A 22166-nucleotide genomic window follows, 5' to 3' on the forward strand; every position below is an offset into this window, starting at 1 on the left:
ATCAGTGAGACTTAGATTCTGAAGGAACAGCAATTCAGGGCAGAATGAAAAAGCCGTGATAATTTCCTGTTCATGCCCACTTCCTATGATTAACCTGTTCTTCAGTGAGAAGATTTGTTCAATTGGAACTGTATACTGCATTGGAACTGTGTACTGCACATTATCCTTGCACATAATTTATGCTTATATTTTCTCTATTGTTCTTGTTTCAGACACTTTTAACTCATTCTACCATAATACATATACATTTCTAAGGATGAATACAGATAATGATTATATATAGAAATTGTGCTCGTCATGTGAATGTAGTATGGACAAAGGAATTAAGTATACCTCATGAATGCCTGTTGCCTTATCAGAGATTATTGCTGTGTAACTGAGCAATATGTTGCAGATTCATTCTCAAATTAATATTATCTTTCTTTATTATAATGTTTACCTTATTAGGGGTTCCTTATATATCAGTAGTTTTCCAGGGTCTCTTGACACATAGGCAATTTCTTACCTTCTTATTTTATTTGGAGAATTAGCAAATGGGGGAAATGCTACAAAGGAATAGTCAGTTAGAAGAAACAATGTTGAATGTGAATTTCCTTGTCCTGACTGTCAACAACCTCAGAAAGGTCAAGGCCATTTACTAATTTGATCATTGAATAAGCAATAATGTTTATATGTCATTCACTGTTCTTGGTTCTAGACAAGCTTAAATGAATAAAGAAGAATTTCTGCCTCCAAAAAGGACAGAGTCTATTTAGGAGGCAGGTATGCAAATATGTAAATAAATAACATAATAACAAGAATAAATGCCATAATGAAAAGACAGGAAGTTCTGATAATAAATTGGTGCAGGACAGTTAAAGGAGAGATTAGTAAACTCTTTAGGAGGAGATGAATCATCTTTGAGTGTTAAATGATGGACTTGTTAAGGGTATTGTAGAATGCAGGCAAGCTATGTGGTAAAGTATGGATGTTTCATAAGCTCACACACATATAAACACACACATTTATAGAACATTGTTTTAGATGGCTGGTCCTCAGATCACTAGCATTAGGACCACTTGTAACGCATGGTAAAAATGCAATTTCAGATATCATACCCATCTTCCTAGATCTAAATCCCCAGGTGATAACCTGGAAATCTGTCATGGTAAGCAGAATTCCCAGGAGATTCCAATGCACACTAAAGATGGATAAACATTGTTCTAGGAGTTTAAAATAGTTCCATGTAACTGGTGCTTATTGGAATTTCAGAGGTAATGTGATCATTTTATCTTAGATATTACATCCTGGCAGCCAAGATGCCAGGGAGGTATTTTAAGTTTAGGACAGAATGACAATTATCTAATATAAGAGAGTGGAGATGGATTTGGAAGAGAGAAAATAGATTTCAGAGATCTTCAGATGATAAAATTGATAAGAGTTACTGCTAGATTGGATTGGGTAAGAAGAGGGCAAGGGGAGGGTATATTCTATATTTTCGGATGACTTACAAGAATCTGGGTGACATAAATTATAAAAAGAAATTCAAGAGTAGATGATGAGTCTGAGATGCCCATGGAACATTCAGGAGAAGATAAACAAAAGCAATTAGATAGATTTCTGAATTTAAAGGAAAGACAGATATTTGATGTATCTGCAGTTGATCTATAGATAGTCACGTTGATGGAATTTAAGAGGCATATGCATAAGGTGAAAGAGAGAGGGTGGGTGGAGCTGTCCAAAGGACTGGCATTCAAATTATGATCTGAAAAGTTCTGTGGAATCCATGGATACATCTCCAGGGTCAAAGAGACGTAGAAGAGGAGGGAGTCTAGATATTACTTGAGCTCCACCATGGCCCGTATCCCACTCTCCATGAAAAGTAAAAGAAATTTCCCTAGGAAGAACTGGTTATGGGACAAGTTTTACTCATGGCTTAATCAAAATACAAATTTCTTTTTGCCTCCCATATTCTCTTTAAAATATACTCAGAGGGGAATATTCTTCTTTGGTCCCTGGATGAACACTTCTACAGTCCATGGCTTTTCTTCTTTGAATGAAAAACCATATTACAGAACATTATGCCTATTAACGCCATGTAACTACATTGCGCCATCATTTCATTGATATGTGTGCCCTCCTAGACACAATGGATAGTCTAATACTGGTTTACAACTCATGGTAGTATCCTTTGGAATGTTACAAGACAATAGTAATACTATATGCCTGTTCAAACACATTTACATGCTCAGCTGTAATAATTCAGCTGGTACAAAATGGACATGGCTAATTTTTTCTTCTGAGCCTCTTCCATGGCTTTGTACTTATCTGCTATGATAATAATGACTAGAATGGAAATTAGCTCTCACTATTCAATACAGCATACATTTCTTACAAAACTGATGCTATGTCATTCACAGATGATCTTCTTCTTGGTCAGGATTTGTTAACAGAGCAAGCCTTTGTTGAGAGTCCATATATTTAGTTTGTGATAAAACCTGCCAGACTGAGAACTTTTAAGATCAGTGAATATCTTGCCAACTGGAACGTTTTTTCTTTACTTAGGACAAATTTCACTACCACCCCCACCAAAGCCAATAGACAACCATTTGTTAGATGATAAAAAGACCAAAAATTAATTTTAGGAAAGAAAACATTATATTAAACCAAAATAAAATGAAGTATTGGTAGCAATACGAGAAAATAAAAGATAAAACAATGAAAACCCAATCACTTGGGAACACAGTTTTTCCTATGTATCTATTTTGTCAAAAAGAAAAACCAAATTGCAATTATAGCCCATAAAGGTAATGCATAGTAGGGCTATCAGAATGGCTGTGTAAGGAGCTTGGTGGACCCTTTCCCCAGCAAAACAACCACTATTGCAAAAATTATTAAACAACAACAGCGACCATTTAAAGTCTTTGGGTAATGTCCTAAGGACATAAAGCTAATGGAGAAATGTTTATTAAATAAAATGAACTAAATTTTTGTAAGAATAATAGAGTCTTGAATTTAAGACACAAAATGCTCCCATTCTGGGCGGGCCGTGGTGGCTCAGTGGCAGAGTTCTTGCCCGCCATGCCGGAGACCTGGATTCTATTCCTGGTGCCTGCCCGTACCAAAAAAAAAAAAAAAAGTTCCCATTCTCTTTCTCCCAACCGAATGCCACGTTGTGGAAGCTCATCTCTGACAGGCTCAGTGAATACAAGAAGGAGCGCTCTCCTCACGCTCTCTCTCTCCATATCTCCCAGCTTAGGGCTATGGTTTCATGTCAGGTTGGGTAGGCAGCTGGAATCTCTTATTTCCCCAATCCCACCCCAGCTCTCTGTTTTGGAAGCCCTATTCCAGGCAGGCATAGTTGAGAGGACTGAAGCTCCCTTCTACCACCCAGTTCTACTCTAAGCATTGCAGGTCAATAATACTAGCCCTAATTGTCCCCTATTCAGCTCCTGCAGAAGTCAGAAGTTTCATGCTTGGAGGAGTAAGTAGCGAAGACCAGGGCTATCATTCTCCCCTGTCAGCTGCCACCTGTAGAATGGAGGTATTACTCTGGAAGAAGCTCTGCCTAAGAGGATTGACTATTTGGAATACAGCAATACAAAAAACAATGGAAATCTTAAAGGCATCAATTAAGAAGACCCATAGCTCCATGGTATAAGTAAAAGGGAGTACCAACTGGAAGATTAACAGAGTGGGACAGAGAAAGAAGAGCCCTCTGGGATGCCACTCAAACCTGTAGGTCCAGAAGATTGTGTGCAGGTGTTAAACTGCAATCAAAGGGATTGTGGAGCAGTCTTGAAAGTATTCCCAAATAGTGCCATCAGCAAAGGTCCTTGAATCTTATTGGCTCAAGGGCTTAAGAATAGCCTTTAACCAAATTCTAGATGGACAATATCTCTGATCAAGGAATGTCATAAAAATAAAATGACACTCATCCCTGATAGTCTGGAAGACTCTGTGCCTGTCCAAGGGATATCAGAGGCTGCATACGACAGGGGAAATACAATTCACAGATTTATTTCATTAACTCTCTAAATAGAGAAACACACAGACACACAAGCCAAAAATAACAACAATAGCAAGACTAAGGGTGGGCAGTGGTGGCTCAGTGGCAGAGTTCTCAGCTGTCATGCTGGAGACCCAGGTTCAGTTCCCAGAGCCTGCCCATGTTAGGGGAAAAAAAAAAAAAAAACAAGTCTAAGAAGGAGGAGGATGGATCAGTACCAGAGTTGCTATAAGATCAGAAATGTTCAATCATCAACAAAAATTATGACATTTGACAAGAAATAATTGATTTGTACAAAGAGAAAAAAGGGAGACAATAGAAACATTTGCTTCAAAACAGCTATTACAAATAAGTTCAAAGAACTGAAAGAATCAAGTATAAAGAACTAAAGGAAGGTATGAAAAAAATGAGTCAAATAGAAAATATTAATAGTGATATAAATTATTTGCAAAGAACCAAATAGATATAGAGTTGAAAAGTACAAAAATTACTATAAAAGTAATTTTTAAGTGAAAAATTCACTAGAAAGACCCAGCAGAAGATTTGTGCCAAAAAAGATCCATATTCTTGAAGATAGATCAGTAAAGATTATGCAGTCTGAAGAAAAAAACAAAAAAGGAAGAAAAATAAAGAGGACTTTGTGGGATATTGTTAAACCCACCAACATATACCTTGTGAAAATACTGGATGGAGAGAAAAGAAAGAAAGGGATAAAAAAAAATTCAGAAAAATAACAGCAAAGTTGATAAAAAAACATTAATCTATACTTTCAAGAAGCTCAACAAACTCAAAGTAGGACAAACATAAGAAGGGTCATAACCAGACACGTAATAGTTTAGGTGATGAAAGCCTAACATAAAGAGACCATTGTGAGAGCAGCAAGAGAAAAATGACGAATCACATTTAAATCAACCACTCAAAAATTAAAAACGGACTTCTCATCAGAAACAATGAAGGCCAGGAGAAAGTGGGACCATATACTCAAAGATTTGAAAGAAAAACAAAAGTGTCATTCAAGAATTTTATATCCAGTGGAGTTAAATTTCAAAAATGAAGGAGGAATAAAATAGTCCCAGATAAACAAAAACTGAGAACTTTGCCAGCAGACCTGCCTTACAAGAAACACTGTAGTTCTTCAGGTTAAAAGTAAATGGAACTAGATGGTATTCTAATATACAGGAATAAACAAAAACCTCCAGTAATTATGTAGTTAATACTAAGAGAGTACAATTATATATCTTTTCTCTTAACTAATTTAAAAAGTAATTGCATAAAGAAATACCTACAAAATTGTAATTTGGGTTTATGCTATAGAAATGTAATATATTTAACAATAACAATGCAAAATAGGAGAATGAACATAAAAGTATACTGGAATAAGGAAATTATACCAGATGGTAACTCCAACTCACAGGAAAATGAAAAGAACTAAAAATGGGAAATTAAAAAAAATGAATGTTTTTTAAAAACCTCTATAAATACATCTATGTTCTCCTTTCTTCTTATAGCTTCTTTAAAAGACATAAGATTATATAAAGCAATAACTTTAACAATGCATTGTTCAACCTGTAACATATATTGATGTGCTCAATATATATAACATTAATAGCATAAGACAGAAGGGAGAGAATGGAGATAACTAGGAGGAAAATTATATATATATCTTACTGGAAAATTTATAGAATTAACATAAAGACTCCACAAACTCTAAGAATATAAAACAGGAGAGAATATTTCCCAACTCATTCTATAAGGCTAGTATTATCCTGATGCCAGAACAGGCAGAAAACAAAACTATAGACCAAAATCCCTTATGATTATAGATGCAAAAATCCTCACCAAAACAAATGGAATTCAGAAAAAAATATAAAAGTTATTATAAACCATGACCAAGTGGGATTTATTCTTGGAATGCTTGCTTGCTATAACATCCAGCAATCAATTAATAGAACAACACATTATATTAATAGAATAAAGAACTTAAGCCAAATGATCATCTCAACAGATGTAGAAAAGGAATTGACTAAATCCATATCCTTTTATGATAAAAAAAATTTAAACTAGGAAAAAAGAGAATTTACCCAACCTGATAAAGGTGATTATGAAAAGCCTACCTTTATCATTATATCTAATGCTAAAAGACCGAATGGCTTTCCCTAAATTTGAAAAGAAGACAAAGAAGCCCACTTCTTCCACTTCTATTCAACATTGTATGGAGGTTCTATCCAGGGCAATTAGGCAAGAAAAAGAAATTAAAGTATCCAGATTGGAAAGCAAGTTGTAAAACTATCTGTTTCCCAGATGACATGATCATGCCTACAATTATACAATACATAATATTGTTAAGATGGCAATACTTCTCAAATTGATCTAGCATATCCTTATTAGGACATTTAGCATAATCCTTATTAAAATATCAACTGGTTTTTGGGAAAAAATTGACAAGGTGATCCCAAAATTCAACAAAACCAGAATAGCCAAAACAATCCTGAAAAAGAATGAAGTTGGAAAATTCATATTTCCCAACTTGAAAACTTTCTTCAAAGCTACAATAATGAAGATAGTATGATTGAAGCATAAGGGTATATGTTTAGAGAGATAGATCAAGAGAACATAATTGAATCCAGAAATAAGCCCTTACTTTTATGGTTGATCTCAACAAGTGATCCAATTCAATTAACTGTGAGAAATAATAGCCTTCACAACAAATGGTCCTAGGACAACCGGATATCTGTAAGCTAATAAATGAAGTTGGAGCCTCTTTCGGTTTGCTAAAGCTGCTGGAATGCAATATATCAGAAATGGATTGACTTTTATAAAGAGGATTAGGTCACAAGCTACAATCCTAAGTCTGTGAAAATGTCCAAAGTAAGGCACCAACAAGAGGATACCTTCTCTCAAGAAAAGCTGATGCCATTCAGAACATTTCTGTCAGGTGGGAAGGCACCCTGGCTGGCATCTGCTGGTCCCTTGCTCCTGGGCTCCATTGCTTTCAGCTTCTGTTTCCTGTGGGGGTTTCTTGCTTGACTTCTTCAATGCTGGGTTTTATCTCTTGGCTCCCCTTGGTTCTCTTCAAGTTTGACTTGCTTAGCATCTCATGGAAAGGCATATGGCTGATGTCTGTTTGGACCCTGCATCTCTAGTCCTCTGGGTCTCTTGTTGGCTCTGTTGGCTCTGTCACCTGTGCTCTTTAAGCTTCTGTATCTGAGGTTTCTCCCAAGTGTTTCCCCTTTTAAAGGATTCTAGTAAACTAATAAGGACCCACCTTGAATGGGTGGAGTCACATCTCCATCTAATAAAAGGTCACATCTGCAACTAGGTGCGTCATATCTCCATATAAACAGTCCAATCAAAGTTTCCTACACTAAACAATAGGTCTGGTCCCACAAGATTGGATCAGGATTAAAACATGGCTTTTATGGGGTCCATAATAGTTTTAAACCGGCATAGATCCCTAACTCACACCATGTAAAAAGTTAGTACATAATGGATCAAAGACCTAAATTTCAGAGTAAAACTATAAAACTATAAAAAAGATGAAAATATAATATCTTTATGACCTTAGATTAGGCAATGATTTCTCAGATATGACACCAAAAGCACGGCAACAAAAGAAAAATAGATTAATTGGACTTTATAAAAATTAGAATATTTTGTGCTTCAAGGGACACCATGAAGACACTGAAAATGCTTCCCACAGAATGGGAGAAAATATTCACGAAATATGTATGTAATAAATAACTTTCATGCAGAATATATAAAGAACTGTTACAACTTAATCATATAAAGCCAAATAATTCACAAATGGGCAAAGTACTTGAATAGACATTCCCTTGAAGAAGATACATAAATGGCCAATAAGCACATGAAGAGATGCTCAGAATCATTAATTGTTAGGGAAATGCAACTCAAAATCCCAATGAGATTACATTTCATACCCATTAGAATGGTTGTAATAAAAAAGACAATAACAACTGCTAAGGAAGATGAGAGGACATTGGAAGTCTCATACACTGCTGATGAGAATGTAAAAAATGCAGCTGCTTTTGAAAACAGTTTGACAGGTCTTCAAAATGATATACATAGAATAACCATATGACTCGTGGATAATGAAAATGCTCTAGATTTTTTATTATGGTGATGATCGCCTAACACTGGAAATAAAATAAAGATTATGTATAGTTAAAATGGGTAAATTACATGGTATTTAAACTATATTTTAATAAAGCTATTAAAAATGCAAGCTATAAAAATAGTTCATATACTATGATCCCCACTGTCATTCAATATATTAATTAGAAATCTATCTAACCACGTATAATAGTGTGCTCACTGTGTGACCCCAACATTCTGAGTTTCATTTATTTTTTACATTTCAGTGTGTTCTAATTTTTCTCAATGAATATGAATATTATTAACTTTTTAAAAATTTATTTTAAAAATTATAAAAAATATATTCAAAAAATTAAAAAATGATGCACTTTCAATTTTCTTTGAAAACAGACATTTTTATATTTTGTGGTTTCTCTTTAATTGGAGTAAGTGTAGAATTACATTCTACTAAAAACAGTGCTCTTTATTTTTGCTCATTAAAGAGAGAACAAGATATTCCAACTAGTCTTGCAGGTAAGGACTTAGTTGTTTTGATCTGAAGAAATAAAATATGTTAATTAAATTATTCCTGGTTTTCAGTGTATGTGGTTTACAGAAACACAGTCTAGACACAATTTGGATATTATCAGGTTTCTCATTTTGTTATTGATATTTTGTTCTGAGTTAACTACCAGTCCAGACAGGAAGAAGTGAAATGAAGCAGGAAAATGGTGATGAAAGGAGGTAGCTCATAATGAAATACTTTATCTGCACTTCTTTTTTTCTGACAAAAAGTAATTATGCTAAATGCAATGTGGCATTTTGTATCAGATCTAAAACATGAAACGGGCATTAGTGGAAAAATTGGTGAAATGCAAATAAAGTCTGGAGTTTGGTTAATAATATTGTACTGATGTTGATATCTTAGTTATGGCAAATGTACAACAAGATGTCAAAAGGCGAGGAAAATGAGCAATCGGTGTATGGGAACTCTCAGTACTATCGCTGAAACTTTTCAGGAAATCTGAAATTCTTCCAAAAAAAGTTTATTTAAATGGTAATTATGATTCACATGTTATCTCCAGCATGCTGTTCTTCCCTAAAATTTCCAGTTGAGATTGTGAAAGTCTCCTTGAAAGGTCAATTCTTGTGAAATATTAAAACTAAGAACTCAACATTGTTGGCAGATAGTTTGTACATGTGTTCAATCTAATTGCTGCTTATTATAGCAAAACCTCAGGATGTTTTGAAGATTTCCTATAATTGATTAAGTAGGGACTACAAAGGAATTTAAACCTACTAAGGAAAGAAATTCCACCAACTAACACTGTAAAATTTGATGTATACTATCAATTATAAATAAATTATATATGTGTTACTCTACAATTTATTTGGAATTCATTTTTTGGCTGGAAATTTCTTCTCATATGTATTTGTGTTTTAAAAGAATATTACTTTTGCAGTAATTTTAGTGTCATTTAAATTTGTTCAGTGGAAACATGCAGAAAAAAATATTCAAAGCTTTCTGCCATAGACTCTTCAGCAGACTTTTTTCATAAGCAACAATATCGTTCTACCATCAGACAAATTTTTTAACATCTATTCTTTCAGTTTACCTACTGTGCAGGTGAATGAATGCCTAATAAAATAGCCCAAGTGTGCAATTATCACTTTAATATTAGAGGGATACCAGAGAGTGCAAAGATTCTATGTTAGTTACGTTTGATTGTAACCATAAGTTCATGCTTTAGGTATTTGCTACAGTGTTAGTAATGACTCATACTTGGCACCTGCCAAGAAATGGAAGGATGCCTTCTATTCCCACTTGATTTGCTGAGATAAGGAGGCAAAAGAATGAGTTGAGGGTAAATTGTGGGAAAGATAATGATATATCAAATCTCCTGTGCCACATTTCAATCAAGTGGTGGCAATTTAACATGTTTCATGGCAAAATAAGATGTTCCAAGTTAAATATTACCATCTATGATTTTCAGAGTACATGGTGATAACCCTGAGCATTCTCTTTAGGTGAGATTATGCAGAAAGCTATCTTTCCATTTTTCTATTTGTGCAAATAGCTGACAGGATAATTCTAGGTTATCAGGTCGAACTGAGCCTAAAAAGACATCACTGATACTTGCTACACAACTTGCTTACTCAGAATTATGGAATTTTTGTGTAAATTAAATTTTCCTTTCTCTGGAATTATACCTGCAACTACTTTTCTTTACTTTTTTTTATGGGCAGGCTCTAGGAAACGAACCAGGTCTCAGGCATGGTAGGCAAGAATTTTGCCACTGAGCCACCGTTGCACCACCATTTACTTTTTGATGATATGGACATTCACTAAGTTGAAGGAATAGTTTGTGAAAAAATGAAATCACTATTATTCTCCTTGCCTTGATTAAATGCACTATTCATGCAGAATCTTATTCAAAATTTCTCCAGATGAATTTTTTAATCCATCCCTACAACAGGCATTTTAAAACATTTTTTTAATTGTGAAATATACATGCAAAGAAGCAATAAATTTCAAAGTACATTGTAACAAGTAGTTATAGGACAAATTTCAAAGTTTGGTATGGGTTACATTTCCACAATTTCAGTTTTTCCCTCTGGCTGCTCCAAGACACTGGAGAATAAAAGAAACATCAATATAATGATTCAGTAGTCATATTCATTAGTTAAATCCTAACTTCTCTATTATAACTCCTCCTCCTTTGATCCTTCTCCCAATCTTTCAGGATATTTGAGTTATGCCCACTCTAACCTTTTTCATGTGAAAATGGGTGACAGCAATATGGGATGGGGATGGAATTGGTTGATGTTCTTGGAAAGACTGGCGCCTCTGAGTTTCAGGACTTATCTGGCCTATGAGTCATCTGAAGGTTTTAGGTTTCTGAAAAGCAAACTTAGTGTGTGCAACTTTGGTAGGATGTCAGATAAACCTGGGGTTCTTTAGGGTTAACAGGAATGATGTTGTTTGGGGGTTGGCAAACCATGACAACTACCAATATGTAGCTGAAGCTTGCATAAGAGTAGCCTCCAGAATAGCTGCTCAACTCTATTTGAACTCTCTTAGCCACTGATACTTTATTTAGTTACATATCTTTTCCCCCTTTTGGTCAGAAAGGCATCGCCAATCCCACAATGGGCCCAGCTCATCCCTGGGAGTCATGTCTCACATGGCCAGGGAGATTTACAACCCTGGATGTCATGCCTCATGTAGTGGGGAGGGTAATGATTTTTCTCGCATAGTTGGGCTTAGAGAGGAGAGAGAGTGAGACCACATCTGTGCACCAAAAGTTGTTTGGGACTAACTCTTAGGCATAATTATAGATAGGTTTAGACTCTGCATTATAGAAATAAGTTTCGTAAGAGCAAGCCTCAAGATCAACGGCTTGGCGTACTAACCTGGAAGTCACTAGTGTTTGAAAGAGTATTCGGGGTTTCCCAGGTGGGAAAGTTTAATAGTCTCATATTTTTTATCCAGTCCCTCAAGGAACTTTGCCAATACTGTTAAATTATGGGCCCAACATACCTGGGGATGTATCTGGGTATTGCATTAAGCTAAAGAGAACAACAAGCCTTCGTTCCCACTCTGAGCTCCATGCATTTGGATTGTTTAAATGAACTATCCATATAGGTTGAGCTACATTATGTCTACAGAAAATTTAGGTTTTGGACAAAATAAACCTCTCTTCCTTTGGTCTCATCAGTAGGTGAAGTTCTAAAATACAGACACTGTCATCCTTTACCTACAACAGGTGTTTTAATGCAGCCATATTTTTGTATAATTACTTTCTTAGTATAAGTTTCTCAGAAGTCAGATCTTTGACGTAAAACAGTGGCTTCATTGTTATTATTATTTTTCCCCCTCAATTTTTTGGAAAAATTTGAGCAGAATTGGTGTTGGCTCTGTTTGGAATGTTGATAAAATTCCCCCATAAAGCCATCTGGCCCTGGGCTTTTCTTTGAAGGAAGATTTTTGATGACTGATTGGATCTCTTTACTTGTGATTGGTTTATTGAAATCTTCTATTTCTTCCTGAATCATTGTAGCTTGTTTGTGTGTTTCCAGAGATTTGTTCATTTCCTCTAAGTTGTCTAGTTTGTTGGCATATAGTAGTTCACAGTATCCTATGATTTTTTTTTTTTTTTTATTTCTTCAGGGTCTGTGGTAATGCACCCTTTCTCATTTCTGATTTTGTTTATTTGCATCCTCTCTCTTTTTTTCTTTGTCAGTCTTGCTAGTGGCCCATCAATTTTATTGATTTTCTCAAAGAACCAACTTTCGGTTTTATTGATTCTTTCTATTGTTCTTTTGTTCTCCCATTAATTCAACTCTTTTTTAATCTTGGTTATTTCTCTTCTTCTCTTTGCTTTGGGGTTAGTTTGCTGTTCTTTCTCAAGTTCCTCCAGGAGAGCAGTTAAGTCCTCAATGTTTGCTTTCTTGTTTTTTTAATACAGGCATTTAGGGCAATAAATTTCCCTCTCAGCACAGCCTTTGCCATATACCATAAGTTCTGTTAAGTTATATTCTCATTTTCATTCATCTCCAGATAGCCATTGACTTCTCTAGCAATTTCTTCTTTGAATCACTGGTTTTTTAAGAGTGTGTTATTTAATCTCCATATATTTGTGAATGTTCTTTTTCTTTGGTGGTTATTTTTTGAGATCCAGCTTCATTCCATTGTGATTAGAGAAAGTGTTTTCAATAATTTGAATGCTTTTAAATTTAGAAAGACCTGTTTTGTGCCCCAGCATATGATCTATCCTGGAGAATGTTCATGAGCACTAGAGAAGAATGTATATCCTTGTATTTTGGGGTGCAATGACCTATATATGTCTGTTAAGTCTAATTTATTTATCAAGTTGTTTAACTTCTGTCTCCTTCTTGATCTTCTGTCTGTTGTTCTGTCTATAGAGGAGAGTGGGGTATTGAAGCCTCCTACTATTATTGTTGAAACCTCTATCACTCCCTTTAGCGATATGTCTGTCTCATTATACCTTCAAGGAGAAGGCTCACCCAACCCTTACAATTTCTATAATTGCTATCCACTGAAACTAAGCATAGCAGTCTTGGATATTTTGTGATTACAGAGTGCTTTATTGAATTGATTCCTGACTACTAATTATGTGACAATGTAATTGATTGGGAGCATATACATTTATGATTGTTACATCTTCTTGGTGAATTGTCCCTTTAATTAATATATAGTGCCCTTCTTTGTCTCTTATGACGTCTTTACATTGAAAGTCTATTTTGTCCAATATTAGTATAACTACTCCTACTTTCTTTTGATTACAACTTATGTGGAACATCTTTTTCCATCCTTTCACTTTCAATCTGTTTGTATCCTTGTGCCTAAGATGAGTCTCTTGTAATTCATTGTTATTCTTGAGATAAATTTCCATAATTATTTTAATGTGTTTTATCATTTACACTTGTATGCACAGAGATTTAATGTAGCATGCCATATTTGTTAACAGAATTCATGTTTACAGCATAGCCCCCCAAATATCATTTGGGTAAAGAAACTGGATTCACTCACATTTTTGTTATGGCAGCATTGCCCCCTATTTTATTTTCTTTCTTTTAGAGATAGAAAGCTATGCCTGCCTAAGACATGAATAATGTTTTCTTTTTGCCTTTCCAGCTTTTAAGTCAGAAAGGCAAAATCTGTTACCAGATTATGGTTTTAATATCAGTATTTAGTAATAGAAATTTTTGCTACTTAACATTGTATTGGTTTACATAACATTTTTTCTCTGGGTAAAGTCTAGTTCCAGTATTTGTGGTACTCTAAGAGATCAGCTTGTTAATATCTTTTATTTAATTTAAATAACATCTGAAGGATTTTTGCTGACATAATTTGTATTTGCTTTTTGTAAAACATTATAGTGACATACTAAATCATAATAACATTGTCACATAATTAGTAGTCAGGAATCAATTCAATTAAAGCACTTTGTAATCATAAAATATCCAAGACTGCTATGCTTAGTTTCAGTGGATAGCAATTATAGAAATTGTAAGGGTTGGGTGAGCCTTCTCCTTGAAGGTATAATGTTTAGGTTTGCTTCCATTAGATAATAATACATTAACACTGATTAATGAGTAGTGAACAATGCAATGAGCTAGAAAAAAGATGACAAGATCAGAGAAAGGGATCTATTTTAATCAAAGTATCATAATCATTCATTCACTCTGAAGGTATACTTGTTTTCATTTTTATATGAATTGAGATGACCTTATTCCTGGAGGGAAAATAATATTTGGGGATGAGGATGGATTTTTTTTCTGCTCTACTCTAACTTTCCTGTTATCAAGCTTTGTGTACAAGTGTGCCAATTCTAAAACTTCATAATCATATGAGTAGAAAAATATTAGTATAAAACTAGTAAGTTATGGAAGAAATTAGAAATGGGTGTAAGTTCACTGTTTCCTTGTAGGACCAAAAGCTCAGTACAAGACAATATTCTGTATGGAGTGATTGTGAAGATATGTTCAGATGTAAATCCAAACACTACCTGAGTTTTCAAAGGATTGTTTTGCTATCCCTAGAGGTAATTTATGCAACATGGAAACAATTTTCATCCTGCCAATTTTTTAACAAGGGGAACGCATTCAAATTTTAGCCCTAAGAGATTTCTTTCTCAGTTCAACTTTTATACAATGGACACAATTTTGGGATGGGGAGGAGTCAAGTAAAGGCATTTCACAATAAAATCAAGCAACTAATCTAAAGAGCTCTAATCTACCTCAGCCAAAATGGTTTTGTGTAAAATATTTCTGCTCAATAAACAACTAAAACTTCATATATCATTAGAAATTGAGCTGTCCACAATAGAATCTACTTGCCAGCTGCTCTCTCCTGTAGACCCCAGTCATATTATTTCTATGTAAGCCTGCCCCATGAAGAGGAAAAGAGAGATAATTCCAGGAAAAATTGAGGCATGGATGAAGTTTGCCTCTAAAAGCATTGCTTCTCTCAATGGTGTCCTTAGTGTTTTCACCTTCTTTAGCAGTTCTTAAACCAGACCTCAGAAAACTCAGTTTGGATTCAGAACTTTGAATCCCAATCTGCATCAGTACATATGTTGTTGTTGTTTTCAGCATATTTAATGAGAAATTTGTACATACCACACTCTTACTCAACACCTTGGATATGAGCAGCTCTGTTTGGGGGGAGACGGAGAAAAAGAAATCTATTTACACCATTGTGTAATTAAGGCACAGCTGGTTTAACAGGACTCAAGACTTCTCCCACAGTTGACTTGGGATCAAGGACTTCCCATTGGCCTTGGCCAAATTTTTCTTGGATCTGTGGTATAATCTGGGACTTTTTCTATCCCATATTTTTTCCTTCCCCTACCATTTGATCTGATGGCTCTCCTCATCTTCTCCTGCTCATTCCCTTAGTACTTTACAGGTATTTCCCCACCTATAAATCTCTTTTGCATCTAATTCCATCATAGTTTCTGCTTCTTAGAGCACCTGAACTAGCACATCATATATACTGAAGACTTACTATGTGTCAGAGAATGAACTAAATACATCCCCTTACTGCAAACTCTCTCCTTATAGCAAGCCTATATTTAAACTTTATATGCCCATTCTATAGATGAGGAAGCTAACACTTAAAGAAGTTAAGTGGCTCAATCCAGTTTACCTGGCTAGTATGAGCTGAAGCTGAATTTGTAGCCTATGAAATTCATACCAGCCACCAAGCTGCCACTATTCTCAAATGCAGAACCATGATGCTTGGTGAAAAAAAAATGTATAAGCACAAAAGATATAGTGATAGTTCTGATAAATGAGAGAAGATATTTACAAATGTGTAACTTTATATATATTCTAGACTAGGTGTTAGCTACCAAGAGAGGGAGAAGAAGGGATTTCAAAGCCATATTATTCAAAGGGCCCAAAAGAGCAGGGAAAGAGATTCCATTGTGACCAGACCGTCAGGGTAGCCAGCTGCTCAGGTTAGGGTCAGTAGCTTTGCATGCCCTGCTTCTCATCAGAAATGAGGGACAACTGTGCAGCCTGAGTGATGGATCTTTATACACTCCAAGAGAAGGGGACCTCACCAATGAGCAGAAAAACATTCAACCTGCAACCCTTGTGCCCTGAAAGCAGCTGGGGCTATTTAAGAATTAATGTCTACTCCATTCTGCCAAAGGTCTCTTGTGAAATAGAAACAAATTGAATACCTGCATGTCACAAAAATAAGCAAAAATTGAAACACACTGAACACCTACACACTTGAAACAAGCAGGAGGAGAAAAAGAGGTGAGGTAGGTGAGGGCTGGGAGATGGCCGCTGAGTGTATCTGTGACTTATTCAGATGTGCATATGAACTTCAATATGGGCTGAACATAGAGAATCATTGATATTTCTCATGATGATTTGAGCCTTTATACTGCAATCCTTCTTTATCCAGATCAACAGGAAATGTCCAGCCTTGATTCAGTGAAATATATCACCAGCGGTTCGTTTAAACTCCTAATTTTGTAATCAGGGCCAGATTCTTATAGAAGAGAGCACATACATTTATTCTGGAAAAAGAGCCAGTGACATATTCTTTCCTGTTCCTAGACACCTGGGGATCTGTGAAGATGAACTTGTGTGGAATGCATAAACAAACAATAGGATACAGAGACAGGCAAATGTAAGTAAAGAATTAGGAAAAATATTGACTGGAATCTACCTTAGCCACACTTGGTTGTAGGAATTGCATGCAAATACCTAGGTAGGAAAGACTGTAGACGGACACTAAAACTGCATACGGATTGTAAATACCCGTGTGAATTACGATGTGACATACGTGTGTATGAGCGTGTGTGCATGTTCCTACAGTTCATTTCAAAGACTGAATTGAGTTCTTTGCTAATACTTTCTTAGAGAAGCTTTATTTATAGAATCCATTATTTTTTTTTCCTATGTAAAAGCACCTGAAATGGGTCTACTCCTCTGATATCACAGCTATTATTTTCATCTGGGCTCCCTTCTTCAGTAATTCCCATCCTAAAGATTTATTCAGGTGATGCTCTAACAGAAAGCACAAAGGAGACCTGATTGGACTTAACCCTCAAAGGGATTAGTGTCATGGAGCCCTTCTTCATAGTAGAGTTCTGGATTCTGTCCATGGTTCTGCATCAAATATCCTCTATAGATAAAGGTATATTCCTATTAAATATTTGTCCAAACACACTACATAAAATCTATTGGGGCCAGGCAATGGTGACTCAGTGGCAGAGTTCTCACCTGCCATGCTGGAAACCTGGGTTCGATTTTCCTGTGCCTGCCCATGTAAAAACAAAAAAAATTATTGATCTACAATTTTTTTCTTGAATGGAAAATAAGGTATGTTTTTAGTGTGTGAGGTTAATTTAGGGGTTTAAATACTCAGAGGTGCACATGTCAGGGACAGAAATGGTTGATGATCCAGAATTCCTTATCATATTTTTTCCAAAGATCTTATATTAATGTTGCTCATTTTTATGCATTTCTCAAAATGTGAAAACTCAATCACCAGAATGCCTCTAGCTGAATCTTTATCTTTGACCTTGGCAATGTGTTGGGTTTTGGGAAGTGAAGTAAGACATATTACTGAGGAAGTGAAGTAAGATATATTACTGAAGTAAGACATATACAGTAATATGGACCAAGGCTCAGTTTAATAACCACCTTCATAGGAAGATTTCACCCACACTGGGCAGGATTTGATGAAGCAAAGGGGACAAAGGAAATTTTAGGGGGAGGCATGAGTAAAGGCACAGCTTGGAATGTGGATGCCTATTGACGAAGAGATAGTCTGGTCATTTAAGAGCAAGAGAAAGTGGGATACTGGAGTTGAAAGGGGCTCCATGGACAGAGAAAGGATATGAATACCAAGATGGTGAGTGTGAATCCTTGGCTATGGTGGGATGGAGAATTTTGACAGACATCTTAAGACTTCAAGGAAATAAAGATCCCTTGTCAATAAAGATCACACAAGTATTAGAGATATTTTGCCTATAATATAGTCTTTAATGATAAAGGGGCAGGGAATGCTGACCTTGTTAGTACTTTCTTCACCCTTTGGTAAGGGGATAGAGTAGAGTGGGGAATCTTCATAGGCAACTGAAGGTTCTTGCAGACCTTCAGTTCTTTTGGTAGCTTTGTTCCAGATTCACTGGTTGATCAAACCTATAGCACACAATTGAGGGCTCTGAATATCAGGGAAAGATATTCTACATGAAAAAGGCAAGATTAGATTCAGACCACTTGATGCTATTTAGTACAAAAGCAAAATAAAATTTAAATTAAAGTTAAATAAACCAAAACAGAGGCCCCTCCATGCATGAATTGGATAACAAATGAGTGCATTCCCATCTCCTGGTTCGAATTTGACCAAGAGACAGAGGAACTTCAAGGCCAAATACCTAATGTGTTACCCTCAAAGAGCCACGATATATTGCATATTGGCTTATGTTATACTCATAAAAGAGAGAGGGAAGCCATTTGCAAAAGTAAGATGTTATAAATATGCCATTGGTTGAAGAGAAGGAGAATAATGCTGACCCAGTGATAGTTACAGGCCCGTAGCTAACAACAAAGTTTTCCAAATTATTGTGTGACATCATCTGGTAAATTGATGACACATATTTAATGGGCTCCTGGAAAAGTAAACTGCTGTTTCAGGTAAAGCTACATGAATAGAATGAAAGAGAATGAACTGTCCCTTACTTAGTGACTCTCCACTTCTTATGTCCTCTCCTCCCATAATTCTAAAAGCTGTTTTGGTTCTTTGGGGCTCTGGAAACAGGAAACTATCAAGTGACCCTGTAACACATTCAAATGTTTACTATTCTGATTCTGAGTCAGCCTAGAGAAGCAGTGGAAACAAGAAAGGAAACCAGGGAAAAGAGGGGGGGAAAGGCACATTTATTACACATGCCACAATAGTAAATAATCAATAAAGACGTGGACATTAATTCTAGGACTCTGGAACAATGCACTCTCTATGGTAGAATTTCTTCTAAAAAATCATAAGTGTTATATAAAATTATGAAAAGAAAGAAAGTTTACCCCTACTTATGATACTTCTATATTATATTTTGGTGTCTAAAATTCCATTTCCTTTTGTGTGTTTGTGTCTGTGTGCTTGTGTATTTGTGTGTGCTCGCACATGTGTGTAATGCACATGCATATTTATAGCAGGATCGTAATGTAATCTTGCTCTGTAAATTGACCTTTTCCATCCCATCTTACTTTCAAAAGTTTACTTAAATACCACAGCAACATTATTGAGGTAGCTATTAAAAGAAAAACTGCCTTTAGTACTATAAACGATGCAATTGAGCCACGTAAAACCTACACTTGTTCACACAGATCCCTAATAACATGACAACAGTGTTATAAGTCAATTCCTGAAATGGGAATTAAAGAAGATCCTTTAATGTCTGTCTAATTTTTCTCTCTAGTTTTAAAAAGTTGTCTCCTTTTCTAATTCTTGCACTGTTTTTGTAATCCAGGTAATGACAAGAAACTTAATTTCTACAGTTATCATAACCCATTGTATTTCCCAACATATTTTCTACGCTTGTCCTTGTTTCCAGCTGTCTCTAAGAAACTAGAGCACTTTGCTGGTTTTGCAAAGTTTGTGATATATTTATTTTATGTGTATATGTCCTCAGGAGAAGATTTTTTTAAAACTCTATTCATATAGAAGTAATTTTCTCAATATATTTGACCTTCTCCAGGTTACCTAGCAGTACCAGAACATAGGTGACTCTTTCTCAGTGATAGCCATTAACAACTTTTGAGAAAAAGAAGCCTGGGATCTACTCTTGGCGATGGAATCTGAAATTCTGGAGGTGAGGTTGGGACACCAACACGATGCTATGGGGCAGTCAAGGTTGAGAACCACTGATAACAAACGTTGGCCTCAGACAGCTGTCTCTAGTGTGCTGGTGGCTTTCTACTCTAGATTGACTCTTTCAAATTTTGGGTCTTTTCTTCTGTTATCCAGAGATCTGACCCTGGTCGATTATCTAAACCTTCATTCTAAGGTATGTATTTGTTTTGCACATTCTACTAATGCTCCACTGATATGGAAATTCCCATTCACTGCTTCGCATTTCTTCTCCCTAATCCTGACTTGGCACTGAAAGTAGGAGCTGAATCCACTTTTCTCCATGGCTGAGACAGGATATGTAGTGGGTGGGCAAAAGCAATTTGTTTTAAAGAGATGAATTTCACACATATATACAAATTCAATATCAGAAACAATACTTCCTGGTGTTCTCTCTACAGCATCTCATCCTTAAACGATGTATATTCAAATAATGGAGGGCTCATATTTTAAATCAATTTATGCTTCCTGACACAAAGTATTCAAAAATACTCTGCTGTGTTCTATGTCCCATTTTCTTTTAAACAAACACAATATATTAATCATGGTCCCTTGCTGTACAGAATTCCACCTGGAGTTGTCATTCACCCTGTATCAACTGAAAACATTTGAGAGCCTTCTACTGTGCTCGTCCCTTTCCCCCAACAATTTCATACATAATCCATGATAATTCTATAGTATGTTCTGTATGACTGAATGTATCCCTGATCAGGAAGTAGCAATCACAGAATAATAAGTGTAATCACTTCAGGAAGGACTTGTTGTTCCATTGCTAAAGCATGCCCATTGGAATCTGCACCTGCTCCAAATCTGGAAATCCTTGCAGGTTGTCAAATATCAATTGTCACTGGTTTCCAGTGGAACTCGACTGAAAACAGAGTTAATGTGGTTTCCTTGAAAAGTTAACTGAAGTGGCTTGCCCATAGTTACCCTACACTTTTAGGGGGGAAAACACACATGCACTGTAAGACAGAAACAGAAAAACAAAAATGGGAAGTTTTTTCTGTTATTCAGAGATTCAACTCTGGTCAAATTCCTCAAGTTTTCTTCTACAGTACATGTTTGTTTGGCCCATCTCACTAATGCTGTATCATTAGCTCCTTTTCCAGCCTAGGGAAGAATTATTGTTTTGGGGGGAGCACTGTTCAAAAGAATAACCTGGGTCTATTTCTCTGTCTTCTTGAATTATTTAATCTAAATATGCTGAGACAGTTGAAATTTGGAATCCTCATAGAACCTGAAATCCTAAAGCCAGAGTGGATGAGGATAGATTTAATAGCTTTCATTTGGCATTGTTAAGAGAATTTTTAAAACACATAATTCAAAAACAAGTTTGTTTATTGCCCTAGAACAAAGTTATTTCTTTCACATCAAAATGTAAGGCATTTCCTATAAAAACTTGATAAAATAACTTGTCATTCTATTAGATGCAAGGAAAGTTATTAAATTGCTTTTGACATGTGTCTTTAAATCCCATTTACACTGTGGTCAATGGGACATTAGTTTTTAATCCCTCAAACATGTAACTTTAATTCCTTATTCATCTGAGGTATATTAATATTGGCTGTATGTTAAGAAAATATTTAAGATTTGTAAACCGGTTGACCATCAAATAAACCATGAGTTGGTGAATAAAGCAATGTCTTGGGAAATCCAGAGAAAATTCCTGCCCATGGCCTCAGTTTTTCATACTGACTGATCCTCTTTTCTTGCCCACACTCATCTTCCTTGACAAAAGCTGCTATTCGCAGTTAATGGAATTCTCTGGAGAGGAGAAGCACAAGGGCTGAAGGGCTGAATGAGAACCAGGTTGATAATGAGCAATCAGCACCCTGCATAATTAAATGAGGCTCTGCTGGCTTCAGCTGGAGCTTTTAAATGATTTTAATGGACATCAGAGGTCCTTGATGAGGTTTTAGTTGGCCGTGACACTCTCCTTAAAGGGAGTCTTCTGTGATTCTGGAGAAATACCGTTTCAGAGATCAGACTGAGTGGCAGCTATGATCATTTTTCCTAGCAGTCGGTTTGAATGTTCTCTTTAGATGACAAATTTGAGGCTCTTGGACATGAGTTTACCACTGTCTCCCACATAGCCTTAGGCTCTTTACAGTTTCCTCCACTGAATTTAAGGAATTAAGGAATCAGAAATCAGCTTTTATGAGATTCTTATGATTTAATAATAAT

The sequence above is a fragment of the Tamandua tetradactyla genome, chromosome 18 (assembly GCF_023851605.1).
Source record: "Tamandua tetradactyla isolate mTamTet1 chromosome 18, mTamTet1.pri, whole genome shotgun sequence".
Taxonomy (NCBI): Eukaryota; Metazoa; Chordata; class Mammalia; order Pilosa; family Myrmecophagidae; genus Tamandua; species Tamandua tetradactyla.